The sequence below is a fragment of the Ahaetulla prasina genome, chromosome 1, assembly GCF_028640845.1.
Source record: "Ahaetulla prasina isolate Xishuangbanna chromosome 1, ASM2864084v1, whole genome shotgun sequence".
NCBI classification, from domain to species: domain Eukaryota; kingdom Metazoa; phylum Chordata; class Lepidosauria; order Squamata; family Colubridae; genus Ahaetulla; species Ahaetulla prasina.
The window spans coordinates 45595413-45610974 of record NC_080539.1 but is presented as its reverse complement, the minus strand read 5'-3'; the positions used below and the strand labels follow the sequence as shown (position 1 = coordinate 45610974).

General features: G+C 43.3%; 1 long non-coding RNA gene across 1 annotated transcript; it reads right to left on the bottom strand.

Annotated features, from left to right (window-relative positions):
* Nucleotides 1-211: 211 nt before the first annotated feature.
* Nucleotides 212-15559, bottom strand: LOC131189135 (uncharacterized). The gene is made up of 3 exons (XR_009152926.1): nt 15434-15559; nt 3250-3396; nt 212-3123 (listed from the first exon to the last, which is right to left on the bottom strand). It is a non-coding gene; the product is annotated as an uncharacterized LOC131189135 (long non-coding RNA).
* Nucleotides 15560-15562: the final 3 nt, after the last annotated feature.

Here is a 15562-nt window from a genome sequence, read left to right as displayed (position 1 = left end):
AGCAGGGTTTGCTCTCATATTATATACAAATGGCTTGCTTTGCCCTCTCAATATTTGTAGGACTGGTCTTGATGTACCTGGATTAGTCTGTTATTTATTGTTAGCTTGCTTGTTTTAGTAGTTCCTTAATTGGGGTATTGTTTAACTTCTTGATGTCTGATGTTCTTGTTGTCTTATGTTAATCTTGATGTTAATTCCTGTTCACCTGAATATTGTTAGTAAGGAGGTGTTTTGGTCGTTTTCTTTTTCTTTGGCTTTTTGATTGTCTCTTTTGAATGGTATGTAGAAGTTGCTATCTTTATGTGCCTGAGAAGACTCAGAGAAGACTCAGTTTCATATTTTTAGTATACTATTGGCCCATGAATATTTTATTAGTGTAAATAGCTGATAGGTATGATTACCATGATCTAAAGATGAAACAATTACAATAATCAAACAATCAATTAATGAAGAGGCGCAGTGGCTCAGTGGTTTAATGATGCTGGAGATGGTCTCTGCTCCAGCGGTTTAAGTCATCCACTAATAATAATAATGAATTAATCAATCGAATGACCGGCCTAAAGAGTTGATTAAAATGGATGCAGTTAATTGATATCCTCTAGCAGCTGTTCCTGGAGTTACTATTTCTTTCTTGATCTCCTTAAAGTTAAATTGTATATTTGGGACCAGCTGACTTATTTAACAATGGTTTTAACAGATAAGAATATAATTGCTCCTTCAAGGAAATGTGAATTCCCTTCATCAGGGTAGGGATTTAACTAGAAAGAGCAAAAAGTGAGTAAAGGGGAGGTGGCTTCATTTGAGGATTCCCAAGCTAAAAATAATTCAAAGCACCAAAATGGTCATTTCAATTATCTCAATGTGTCTTTTCCCCAATTTTAGAATATGAAGTAAGACAGATCCAATTTACTTATTCATAAGGAGTGGCAAGTGCTCAGAATGAGCTTCTGACTGCTCTGTCCCACGTTTCCTGTCACACAGCAGGTGCCATATGAAGAGGAGGTTCCTCACAGTGTGAAAAAAAACATACTCGATACCAACACAATGGAGACAGAAAGCCAAGCCTTCTTTGTTAACTCCTCCATTAGGGAATAATGCTTTAATGGGCTTTCATTCATGCTTGATCTGATTCACCCTGAGAGTTCCACCAGTTGTACTCAAGGTTTATTTTATTTTATTAATTATATAGTCTTTCTTGTGAAACACAGATGCTTGTCTATTCAAATCAGTAGAGTGTACAGCATAGCAATATTCATATTCTTGCTGAATGCTGCTTCTGCGGGCAACGAAGTCCAGACATATGAACTGATGTCCATGGATTCAAAAATCTGTAATAACTACTTATTACTGAAAACATTTTAAATACTTATAAGTAAATCAGTTGGTTTCCTAAAAGTTCATAATAAATACATACAGGAACATCACAAAAATGCCTTGAGATTTGTTTCATAAAATATATAAAGAACTGTATTAAAATAAATGACATACTAAAATATGTTAGACATGTAATGAACAGACGAGGGCACTATCCAGTTATTTTTGACTGCTACTAGTTTTCATTTTTATTGCTAATGGAAGAAGATGATAGTATTTATGGGATACTTTCAGAGAGATTTGAAAATTTCAATTGTCTCCCGATGTAAACCACTTATTTTTCTTGGTAGACAAAATCATTTATTACCCATTTTGTGATAATTAATGCATTTCTGACCCAAATTTAAGAAGCTAGGCCCTGTAATAATAATATGATTGCAATTTCAATGATTTAAGAAAACAAAACTTGACTGACAAACATCGTAAGAAGTTTAGCACAAATATAGCAATGGAATTTGACCTAGAGAAATGTGCTACAATAGCAACCCTGGGTGTCATACTAAAAAATCTTAAATGGCATTTAGAAAATATTTCCATTGACAAAATTTCCATCTGAGCAACAGTGGAGTGGATTCAAAGAGAATGAAAAACCTTGGATAGGAAGTTCAGAAAAACAATGACGATGAATCATACCCTTTATATATGCAGCAATGTTGACAGACAATAATTACCAAGGAAAATAGGAGGGTGTGGAAGGTTGTAAGTACACCAGACAATTGAAAAAGGAAAAAGGGCATTGGAAGACTATCGCAAGGACTGTGAAAAAAATGCACTGAAGTTAGTGCGCCATGAAAGCTTACTGAGTACTGGAGAGACTCAATAGGCTTCCAAGAAAGACAAAATGCGACTTGGTAAGACAAAAGATAACATGGCCAGTACATTAAAAAAAAAAAAAGCAGGCCAAGCAGATAACAACAAGACCTGGCAATGACTAAGAACAGGAAAGCTGAAGAAAGAAACAGAAAGAAAGGCCAATTCTGGCTGTATAAGACCACATCTTAAGAAAAATGCATACAAAGCCAGAGTTGAGAAGAGGACAAGCGTCTGCCACACAATACACAAGATTAACAATTAACAATTACTATCCAATTGTTAATTGGATAGTAAACATTGCAATACCTAGAGACAACAAAATAGAAGAGAAAGAATTGGAGAAAACAACAAAATATAAAGATCTGCAAATAGAAGTAGAACAACTATGGCAAAACGAAGCAAAAATAATACCAATTGTAATAGTCATCTTGAGTGCAATTCCAAAACTTTTGGAACACTATTTGAACATCATTGGCATTGACAAAATCATCATCAGTCAATTGCAAAAGGCAGCTTTACTTGGAACAGTTCATATCCTGCAGCAATATCCTAAATATTATTAAACAACACCTTCTGACAATTCCAGGTCCTTAGGAAAGACTCGGTAAGAGAACAAAAATGCCAGATCCAATCTAGCAGTGTGTGACCAACTATAGTTGAATGGATGGCTCACAACAAAAATATTGCACTAAAATCAATAAAACAAATCGTATAAGTATAAAGATAAAAGATGGCAAATATGATGAACCAGCAACCAGTACAGCTCTTGGAACAGAAGTGTCACATGGGCATACAAGTTATGTCCACTGCTGTTCACATTGCTGCATTCAGGACCACATGAAGCTTCCAGAAGGTCTTCAAGGGCACACCCATGTAAACTGTGTACAGTAATCAAGCTACAAGACGATAAGGCATGATGACTTTCTGAAGCATCCCCTGAATTGGAAAGAGTGCAATTAGTGCATCAGATGGACTTATGCAAAGGCCTTCATGGCCATACCTGAAAACTGCTCTTTTAGCAAGAATTGTAAGTCCAGGAAGATCTAAAGACTGTCTATCTACCTTGAAGAGTTTTAAAGCTACGGCATCCAAGGTCAAAGATGGAATATCCTGAGATCTGACTGGCCCAATCACCACAGCCATTCAGTCTTGGTAGGTTTGAGTGGGAGATGGTTCCTCCATATCCAAGATTTGGTCACAGAGATTACTCTGTAATTAAGAAAATAAAAGACAAAGACTTAATAAATGGATTTAATGTTAAACCTTGCAAGAAACAAAGAGAATTAAAATATGGTGTTATTTAAAGGCAAAAACTGAAAAAAATAATGTTTCTGTACTAGAATTCGAAGAATTTAGCCAGGTATTTTCACATTTGTGGTGAAAATATTTGTGTCCCTTGACACAAAAAACAAAGGACAGGAAAAACTACTTTATAACATTCATAGACTGTCATTCAAAGTATATTGGCACTTATTTCTTAATCAGTAAGAGTGACGTATTTGAGAAATTCAGACTGTTGTGTGTCATGTAGAAAATAAGTTGAACAAAAAAATATTAATTATAGTCTGATAACAGGGAAGAATATTGCAACCAGGAATTTGAAAAATAGTAGAACAATAAAGATATAAAACATAAAAAAATAAGTTTGAGCCCTGAGCAAAATGGGGCTGCAAAAAAATAAGTAAATCAAAGCTTGCTAATTATGATGAGATACCGCTTGCTTGATGCAAGACTGCCAGACAACCTTTGAGGAGAAGCAACACAGCTACTTATCTGCAAGGCTGTTTATAAACAAAAAGGTGATAAAGTCCCATTTAAGTTATGAAATGGGAGAAAATTGAAAAATTATTTGGATGCAAAACTTATGCATATATATATATATCCCTAAAGAAAAAGAAGGAAAAACTAAACTGTTGATCTCAAGTAGGAAGAACGCTGAGTTATTAAATAAGAACAAAAGGCTATAAGATTTTGGACTTAAAAATTGGAAAAGTAAACATATACAGTGCTGCTCATTTTTATGAGAAGAAAGGATAACGCAAAATAAGCTGCAATATTTACATACTAGTGCAAACTGGCCTAGTTTTACAACAACAATGACATTGCAGATTACAGAAAATGGGCTTGAGAAATGATTAAACAACAATTTCTGACAATCCCAGATCCCTGTGAAGGGAGAAATAACATCAGATTCAGAAGTCTGCTAATGCAGAGAATCAGAATTAAGAATATCTCAAAGATGTGCCTAATATATATAATAGGCTGGTTTACACTAGTATATTATAGGATGTGCCTGATTCTAATTCATGGAAATAAGCACAAAGACTAGTAACTACTAAGGCACAGAAGTGGATAGAAACTGCATAGGAAGAAATTGAATTCTTACATAAAAAAACATGGATTTTAGTGAAATTACTGAAGAGGCCAGGGTGGGTGGGGGGAGAACCTGAAAGTGTTTTTCAAAACAAAGCAGAATGTTCAAAAACGCATTCTATGGAATTTCATAAAGCTAGGTTATAGCAAAGGTCCGCATTAAAAATATGGTGAGGATTACGATATTTTTGGACCAGTATTAAATATGCAAGCATCAAGCTTCAATGAAATAGGACTGTTAGCCAGAAATGACAGACTGGACAGCAGTAAAAAGTTTAAGCATACTTAAAAGCGACTATGGACTTTAATTTAAAATAACCTATAATCACTAATAAGCAAAATGCATTGGATGTACAGATTCTGATTGGGCTAGAGATAAATCTGACAGGAAATCTATCATTGGATATATATTCTTTAATGGGAACATACCCTTTGCCTACTGCAACAAGAAACAAAGCTCTGTAATCCTGTCATTTACAAAGGCGGAATACAGGTGATCTTTACTTACTGACCACAATTGGGACCAGCAACTGTTGCTAAGCAACATGGTTGTTAATGTTAGCATACAGTATGTAAATATGACATGATCACATTGGATTTAGGACATTAATTCCATTGCACTCGTAAAGTGAATCATTGCAGGTTGCTAAGTACAGTAACATGTGACAGCTTCCTGACAGCCTCCCCACTGACATCTAACCATTGGTGGTGCAGTGGTTAGAATCAGTGGTGGGTTTCAAATATTTTTACTACCGGTTCTGTGGGTGTGGCTTGGTGGGGGTGGCATGGCATGGCTTGCTGGGCATGGCTTGGTGGGTAGGGGAAGGATATTGTAAAATCTCCATTCCCACCCCACTCCAGAGGAAGGATACTACAAAATCTCCATTCCCTCCCCAATCCAGGGGAAGGTTAGTGCAAAATCCACATTACTTCCCGATGACTACAAATCTTGATCAAGGCAAAACAATAGATGCAATCTACATAGACTTCTGCAAAGCTTTTGACTCAGTAGTAGACAATAAACTTCTCCTAAAACTAAAATCCTATGGCATTTCAGGACCCCTCCACAAATGGATATCTGCTTTTCTGTCTAACAGACAACAAATGGTCAAAATTGGCAATGCTCTATCTAATCCTGTTCCTGTCAAGAGTGGCGTTCCTCAAGGCAGCGTCCTTGGACCAACACTCTTCAAACGATACATTAATGATCTTTGTGACCATATCTCAAGTAATAAGTAATAAGACCAGATGGACTATGTGCATACTTTTTAAAAAAACTTTCAATTAATATAGCTGAACCCCTAAGCATAATCTTCAATAAAGCCTTCAAAACCAGTTCCCTTCCAAAACTCTGGTCTCTAGCCACAGTCATCCCTATCTTCAAAAAAGGAGATCCAAGCCTTGTTGAAAATTACAGACCTATCTCTCTATGTTGTATCTCATGCAAAGTAATGGAATCCATCATAAACCAATCCATTACACTCCATCTCGAAACAAACAACCTTCTCTCTAATAAACAATTTGGTTTCAGAAAAAAATTGTCTTGTAACCTACAACTACTCCACTGCAAAAACATATGGACTACCAACCTTGATCAAGGAAAAACAATAGATGCAATCTACATAGACTTCTGCAAAGCTTTTGATTCAATAGTACATGATAAACTACTCTTCAAACTAAAATCCTACGGCATTTCGGGACCTCTTCACAATTGGATAAATGCCTTCCTGTCAAACAGACAACAAGTGGTCAAAATTGGCAACGCTATATCAAATCCTGTTCCTGTCAAAAGTGGCGTTCCCCAAGGTAGTGTTCTTGGACCAACACTCTTCATACTATACATAAATGATCTCTGTGACCTCATCTCAAGTTATTGTGTTCTCTTTGCTGATGATGTTGAACTATTTAATACCACCAACAATACAGCTATCCTCCAAAAAGACCTTGACTTTTTATCTGAATGGTTTAAAACTTGGGAACTCCAAATCTCAACCAGCAAATGCTCAGTCTTACATATTGGAAAAAAGAACCTAAACACTAAGTACAAGCTTGATGGACATTACCTTATTGATGACCCCCACCCTGTTAAAGATCTTGGAGTTTTCATATCAAATGATCTAAGTGCCAAAGCCCACTGTAAGTACATCGCAAAAAAGGCCTTAAAAGTTGTAAACCTAATCTTGCGTAGCTTCTTCTCCAAAAACACTACACTACTAACCAGAGCATATAAAACATTTGCTAGACCAATTCTAGAATACAGCTCGCCTGTTTGGAACCCGCACCACAACTCTGACATCAATACAATTGAACGTGTCCAGAAATATTTTATAAGAAGAGTTCTCCATTCCTCTGAAAACAACAAAATACCTTATCCCACCAGACTTGAAATCCTAGGCTTAGAAAACTTGGAACTCTGTCGCCTTCGACAAGACCTAAGTTTAACTCATAGAATCATCTATTGTAATGTCCTTCCTGTTATGTATCTTTAAATATTTTGGGCGGGAAACAAGCACGTTGCTGATTGGTTGAAGCCGCTGGTTGAACTGTATATAAGGAGAGGTTTTTCCCCAGTCTTGTTGCTGGGTTCACCCTATATTAAAGAGCTGTTGTCACTACCCTGGTCTCCAGCCTCGTTACTTCCCGAACTTAACACTGGCGACGAAGGTGGGATCTCGAGGCTAAGGAGCACCAGAACCGAGCTGAAGCACGGAAGAACCGAACCCAGCAAACCCAGGGCAGAAAGCGGAGATGGCCAGTTACACTCCGCCCGCCGTTTGACCCAGCCAGAGAGAAATGGGGAACGACATGACCCGTTTGAGCTTCCTAGAAGCAAACGAACTGCAAGGAGTTCCAGACAACCGCAAAGGGCATATTTCTTGAGCCACTGCGGTCCGAGGTCATCGACATCGCGAAGCCCTGGCAGAGCCAACGCCGGTACAATCGGTATCGTGGCAAACTCTGCAAACCCTGCTAAAAAACCACTTCGCGCCAACGCCGTCCAAATACGTGCGGCGTTTTGAATTTGGAGAGCGCAGACAGCTGGAGGGCGAATCCATCAGCGACTACATGGCCGCCCTGCGGAAAGCCTCCAAGGACTGTGGGTACCGAGACCTGGACGAGGCGCTGCTAGAGCAACTCATCCGTGGGGTCAGAGACATTCGTTTCCGGAGGCGGCTGCTATCAAAAAGCAACCTAACGCTGGCAAACGCTCTGGACAAAGCCAGAGCTCATGAGATGTCCACCCAAGCGGCGGAAACCCTGCAAAAGCCGCTCACGCCGAAGGCAAGCACAAAACCAATCCCAGTACACCACGAAGAGATCCAGACCGAATCAGACGGTGAGGATGATGAGGAAGGGGTTTGTCGAACCGAGAAACGTGGCAAAGAAGACCGGGACGAATGCGGAAGTTGCGGAGGTCAACACCAGCACCAACAATGCAAGTTCAAGGACGCTACATGTCGGCGGTGCGAGAAGAAGGGGCACCTGGCTCAAGTCTGTCGAGCTCCCCAACCTTCCCGCCGAAAATTCAAATCAGCTAATCAGAGCGCGGGATCGGCAAGGCGACCCGTGATTGGCTCAAACAAAAAGGGCGCGAACTCGAATCAAACGACAGTGATAATCGGCCGCGCCACAACCCGGGTGGAGAAGAAAATCTTCACCAAACCCAAAATAGAAGGAGTGCCGTGCCGACTAGAAGTGGACACCGGGTCAGCGATCACAATCATGTCCTGGGACACTTTGCGAAGCTTTCCCATCAGTCGCGAAACGCCACCTGCAAACACAACGGCTACGAGTCCACGACTACCAAGGGAATCGCATCCCTGTTCGAGGGACCACCTCTGTCCGAGTCGAGTACGGACCACACAAGAAGACCCTCCCCCTCACGATCGTCGAAGGGACCCTGCCAAGTTTGTTGGGACTAGACTGGTTCCGTGCATTGGGCATGGGAGTGACTGGCATCTACAGAAGTGACTGTAACCTAAAGACACACTCATGAGTGAATTCAAGATGTGTTCAAGGACTGCCTGGGCAAGTACAAGGGGACCCCTATTTCCTTCAACTTAGACCCCAGGTAGCCCCTATCCGGATAAAAGCAAGGAGGTACCTTTGCCCTTAAACCCAAGATTGACAAGGAGATAGACAAGTTAATAAGGCAAGGGATACTGGTACCAGTCGACCATGCCAAATGGGAGACGCCAATCGTCACCCCAGTAAAACCAGATGGGTCAGTTAGAATCTGCGCTGATTACAAGGCGACGTTAAACAAAGCCTTACAAAAAGCGCTTACCCAGTTCCGTGGTGCAACACTTGCTGCACTCGTTGGGACAAGGGCAAGTTTTGCTAAATTAGATTTGGCACAAGCCTATCAACAACTACCCGTAGACGCAGCCACAGCGAAGCCCAAACGATTGTGACTCACAGGGGGCTTTCAAGTGCACCCGGTTGCAGTTTGGGGTGAGTGTGGCACCAGGTCTATTTCAAAACTTAATGGAGCGACTTCTGCAAGGGCTCCCAGGGTAGTTCCCTATTTTGATGATGTATTGGTATCAGCAGAAAATTTAGAGGAATTGGGGAGCGTCTGAGAAAAGTTCTGGGCATTTTCCGGTCAGCGGTCTAAAGGTTAAAGTGAACAAATGCCAAATAGGGGTAGAATCCGTAGAATTCTTGGGCTACAGAATAGACAAGAGAATTCACCCACTGAGAGCAAGGTCAAGGCAATAAGAAAGGCTCCAGCGCCCAAAAACAAAACAGAGCTACAGGCATTCCTGGGTCTAGTGAACTTTACGCGGTCTTTTAAAAACAAGGCAACCGTTGCCGAGCCGCTACATAAGTTGCTGGGAAAGAATACTGTTTGGTCTTGGGGAAAGTCGGAAGCTAGGGCTTTCAAGCAGTAAAAACCTACTCTCGGCGATAGCTTGCTAATTCAGTATCATAGCTCATTGCCATTGGTTCTAGTATGTGACGCTTCCCCTTACGGAGTGGGGCTGTGCTCAGCCACAGGCTCCAAATGGCACAGAAGCCCCAATAGCATTCTATTCCAGAACAATGTCCTCAACAGAGAGGAACTATAGCCAGTTGGATAAAGAAGCCCTAGCTATAGTGTCAGGGGTAAAGAAGTTTCACGAATACGTGTTTGGCAGAGACTTTGAAATTGTTACAGACCATAGACCACTGTTAGGATACTGGCTGGCGATCACCAACGCCTGTGGCACTTTCACCCGATTGACCAGATGGACTATCTTTTGGCTGCTTACTCCTACAAGCTGCAGCATCGACCAGGAAAAGACCTGGGGCATGCGGACGCATTAAGCAGATGCCCACTGCCAGGGCGATCGAGACCCCACTCCGGGGCACCTGTACTATTGATTGACTCTCTGGACTCTGGCCCAGTCACATCTAAGGAGGTGGCTAGGGCGTCTTACCGGGACGTTACCTTAAGAACTGTACTTGGTTGGGTGCAAAGAGGGTGGCCCGCTGCGCCGGGCGAGCGTTTTAAGGAATTTGTGAAGAAGCGGGAGGAACTCTCGGCTCAAGGGGGGTGCCTGCTATGGGGCGATCGAGTGGTGATCCCGGAGAAATTGAGGGAAAAGGTATTGGACCTTCTCCACGAGGGTCACCCAGGGATCGTAAGGATGAAGGGGCTAGCGAGAAGCTATGTTTGGTGGCCATTAATGGACTCAGAAATTGCTGAGAGGGTAGGGAAATGCCGGGCCTGCCAGGAATCCAGGCCACTACCCCCAACGGCCCCGGTTAGGGAATGGGAAAAACCCCAAGGGCCCTGGTCAAGAATCCACATCGATTTTGCCGGCCCCTTCCACGGCCAAACTTTCCTAGTGGTAGTCGACGCGTTCTCTAAATGGTTGGAAATCATTCTCATGAGATCCATGACAGCCGAGGCGGTAATCGCAGCCCTGCGGCACCTGTTTGCAACCCACGGGTTGCCCGACACGCTAGTATCCGACAACGGCCCGCAATTCACGGCAACCCAGTTTGAGGAATACTTGGCAGATGAGGGCATCCGACATGCCCTCTCTGCGCCGTTCCACCCTGCGTCGAATGGCCTTGCAGGCGTTCCGTCCGGGCGCTAAAGAGGCATTGTCAAGACTCAAGCCAGGCGACTGGCAAACAAAGATAGATTTCTTTCTGGCCGTCCAGCATAGAACCCCCAGCACTGCAACAGGCAGAAGCCCAGCCGAATTATTGATGGGACGGAAGCTCCGGTGCCCACTCGACCGTTTAAATCCCCACTACACACCAGAGGGTTACAAGGGGGAACTAGAAAAAACTAGAGGAATGGACATAGGCGACCGAGTGTGGGCCCGCAACTATGGGGACGGCCCAAGTTGGCTAGCAGGGCAAATCGTAAAAGCAACCGGTCCAAAGTCATACTTGGTTGAGTTAAAAGACAACCGAGTATGGAGGCGCCACATAGATCAAATCAGAAAAAGAATAGCCGAACAATCCGAGCTCAATGAAACAGACCCTGACCACACATTATTTGACCCCACAGCTGATTTAAACCCGGGAGAGGCGCAAGACTTAGCTGAGTCCCCGGAGGTCCAGCGACGCCACCAGGCTCCCGTAGAGAACAGCAGGGACGACTCTGCAAGTAATCCAGGGCCGGAGGGCCTAGGGAAAGAGCTGGGAGGAGCAGACAGCCCCTCCGACCAGCTCAACCCACTCCCAAAGACTGAACTGCGCAGGTCCGAAAGAGTCAGGAGACGCCCAAGTTATTTACGTGACTACGTCGAAAAATAACATGTAAATAATATGTAGATGTTGATAAAGTGTTTTCTGGGAGGGGAGGAGTGTTATGTATCTTTAAATATTTTGGGCGGGAAACAAGCACGTTGCTGATTGGTTGAAGCCGCCGGTTGAACTGTATATAAGGAGAGGTTTTTCCCCAGTCTTGTTGCTGGGTTCACCCTATATTAAAGAGCTGTTGTCACTACCCTGGTCTCCAGCCTCGTTACTTCCCGAACTTAACACTTCCTGTTAAAGACTACTTCAGCTTTAATTGCAATAATACAAGAGCAACCAATAGATTTAAACTTAATGTTAACCACTTTAATCTAGATTGCAGAAAATATGACTTCTGTAACAGAATCATAAGTGCTTGGAACACTTTACCTGACTCTGTGGTCTCTTCCCATAATCCTAAAAACTTTAACCAAAAACTTTCTACTATTGACCTCACCCCATTCCTAAGAGGACCATAAGGGGCATGCATAAGCGCACAAACATGCCTACCGTTCCTGTCCTATTGTTTTTCTTTTCTTCTTCCTATATATAAATATGCTTATACCTCCGAATATTTACTCATATATATGTTTATATACTATATAATTTTTTTTGTATGACACATATATATTGTTGTGACAAAATAAATAAAATAAAATAAAATAAAGCTGGGACTTGGGAGGCAGAGAATAGATGGGGGCTGGACAAGTCAGAATTTTTACTACTGGTTCTCCGAATTATTCAAAATTTCCGCTACCGGTTCTCCAGAACTAGTCAGAACCTACTGAAACCCACCTCTGGTTACAATGCAGTATTACAAGCTAATTCTGCCCATAGTCTGGAATTTGATCCTGATGGTCTCAAGGTTGACTCAGTCTTCCATCCTTCTGAAGTCAGTAAAAGAAGGATCCAGATTGTTGGCAATATGCTGACTTTGTAAACTGTACAGAGAGGGCTGTAAAGCACTGTGGAGTGATATATACGTCTTAGTGCTACTGCTATTGCTATTGCCTTTGCTTGTTGGAAACTGTCTGTCAAGATCGCAAATAGCTATTAGATGACCATGGGATGCTACAACCATCATAAATGTGCCCCATTTTGAAGTGCCTAAATCGTGATCACATTACCATAGGGATGCTACGATGGCTGCAAGTTTGAGTACTGGTTATAAATTGGCACGGCAGTTCCCTCAGTACCTGGAGGAAGCTGTCTATCTAGACCCGTTCCAGTCCGGCTTCCGGCCCGGGTATAGCACGGAGACAGCTTTGGTCGCGTTGGTGGATGACCTCTGGAGGGCCAGGGATAGGGGTTGCTCCTCTGCCCTGGTCCTGTTGGATCTCTCATCGGCTTTTGATACCATCGACCATGGTATCCTGCTGCGCCGGTTGGAGGGGTTGGGAGTGGGAGGCACTGTCTATCGGTGGTTCTCCTCCTACCTCTCCGACCGGTCGCAGACGGTGTTGACAGGGGGGCAGAGATCGGCCGCGAGGCGCCTCACTTGTGGGGTGCCGCAGGGGTCGATTCTCTCGCCTCTCCTGTTCAACATCTACATGAAGCCATTGGGCGAGGTCATCAGTGGCTTTGGGGTGAGTTATCATCTGTACGCTGATGATACCCAGCTGTACTTCTCCACCCCAGGCCACCCCAGCGAAGCTGTCAAAGTGCTGTCCCGTTGTTTGGAGGCCGTACGGGTCTGGATGGGGAGAAACAGACTCAGACTCAATCCATCCAAGACGGAGTGGCTGTGGATGCCGGCATCCCGGTACAGTCAGCTGCAACCGCGGCTGACTGTTGGTGGCGAGTCACTGGCCCCAACGGAAAGGGTGCGCAACTTGGGCGTTCTCCTGGATGGACGGCTGTCATTTGAAGATCACTTGACGGCCGTCTCCAGAAGAGCTTTTTACCAGGTTCGCCTGGTGCGCCAGTTGCGCCCCTTTCTGGACCGGGATGACTTATGCACGGTCACTCATGCTCTCATCATTTCCCGCCTGGATTATTGCAATGCTCTCTACATGGGGCTACCCCTGAGGTGCACCCGGAGACTTCAGTTAGTCCAGAATGCAGCTGCGCGGGTGATTGAGGGAGCACCACGTTGCTCCCGGGTAACACCACTCCTGCACAGCCTGCACTGGCTACCTGTGGTCTTCCGGGTACGCTTCAAGGTTTTGGTTACCACCTTCAAAGCGCTCCAAGGCTTAGGGCCCGGGTACTTACGGGACCGCCTGCTGTTTCCACATGCCTCCCACCGACCCGTACGCTCTCACAGAGAGGGTCTTCTCAGGGTGCTGTCCGCCAAGCAGTGTCGGCTGGCGGCCCAGGGGAAGGTCCTTCTCTGTGGGAGCACCTACCCTCTGGAACGAACTTCCCCCTGGTTTACGCCAATTGCCTGACCTTCGGACCTTTCGCCGGGAACTGAAAACTTATTTATTTATCCAAGCGGGACTGGCCTGATTTTTAAATTCTAAATTTTAAATTTTTAATTGTAATTTTACTGGGTATTTTATATGGTCAATTGGACGGTTTTAATTTCGGCCTTTTATTGAATAAGCTTTTTAATTGTTATTTTAATATGTATATTAATTGTTTTAAATGAAGGCTGTACACCGCCCTGAGTCCTTCGGGAGAAGGGCGGTATAAAAGTTTAATTAAATAAATAAATAAATAAATAAAATAAATCCACTTCTTAGTGTTGTTCTAATTTCAAACAGTCACTGAATGAAGCAGTCAGTCAGTAAAGACTATCTGTACTGTTCTGTGGAACAAGTACATGTGGAACAACCAACTGAACCAAAGTATGTGAGAATCACACCAGGTGATTAGAATTGTAAACATAAAGTAGTACAGACCCAATTTGAAATACACGGATATTAATTTACACTAGGGGAGAGACATGCAAGAAAAGGGGAAAATAGAAGTATTGTCTAACTCAGAAGTCCCCGACCCCCGATCCGTGGACTGGTACCAGTCCATTGCATGTCAGAAACCTGTCCATGCAAACAAGTGAAGCCCCATCCGTGGGATGCAGGCACACATGAAACCACGCCCCCTCTGGTCTGTTGAAAAACCACTCTCTGTGGAACCAGTCCCTGGTGCCCAAAAGATGGGGGGGGGATGCTGGTGTAACTGATGATATGATGGCATATGCCTTGTAAAGTCACTGCCCAGGGATAGCTTCCTCAGACTGAAAATAGTGAATAACAGTATTCACTGTATACAATCCATTTTGAAACACAGTTTGGGGTACTTCACTGATGAGAAGGGGAAATTGGATACTTTATCTGGATTCATCAGACTGTTTCCTTCATGAGTAGAAGAATCACCTGGTGTCCTACTTTCTATTTTATTCTGCCTTTATGTCTATAAGGTAAAGGTAAAGGTTCCCCTCGTTTCAAAGCCGAAGAGCCAGTGCTGTCCGAAGACGTCTCCGTGGTCATGTGGCCAGCATGACTAAACGGCAAAGGTGCATGGAACGCTATTACCTTTCCACCAAAGATGGTCCCTATTTTTCTACTTGCATTTTTTACTTGCTTTTGAACTGCTAGGTTGGCAGAAGCTGGGACAAGTAATGTCCCAGCTCACCCCATTATGCAGTATAAGGGATTCAAACCACTGAACTGCCAACCTTTCCATCAAGCTCAGGGTCTTAGCCACCACCTCCCTTATGTACATAAAAGGGGGTAACTAAATATCATTTCCTTTGCAATTGTGCTAATTACCCTCAGCATTGTTTCATTATTCTAGGAAGTTCTGTGTTCTTTGGATATATAGATGGATTTAGATAATGTAAATTCTTGTATCTTCAAGGTTCTCTCTCCCCCCCATAACCTTTCGATCACGTTTTTGCCAGCGTTTTTTTTTTAATTAGTTATATTTTAGCTAGTTAAAGTAGAAAATTGTTCACAGTAATTTTCTAATATTCTGGGTAACAGGAAGGGGGCTTTTCCGAGGTAGCTGCCTCAACCCACGATTCCCACCGCGTGGCTCTTACTGTATGTCCTCTATAAACTTCAACTATGTGTGCGCGCTTGGCACCACTTAGTACTCTTAGACTTCCTCAATGGATACGTTAGCCTCGCGTCACACTAACTGGCCTTTCCAAGTTATCTGGGAGGGATGGGGATCGTCCTCTTACGGGGTTAGGAAGCTTCACGCTGCCCTGAACCTCAGCGGCACCAACGTTTGGTCAGCTTCTTTAAAGTTTCTTCCTCGTTGTCAAAGCTGGAGATTTCTGCGAGGAACTCCTCCAAACGCGGGCGGACAC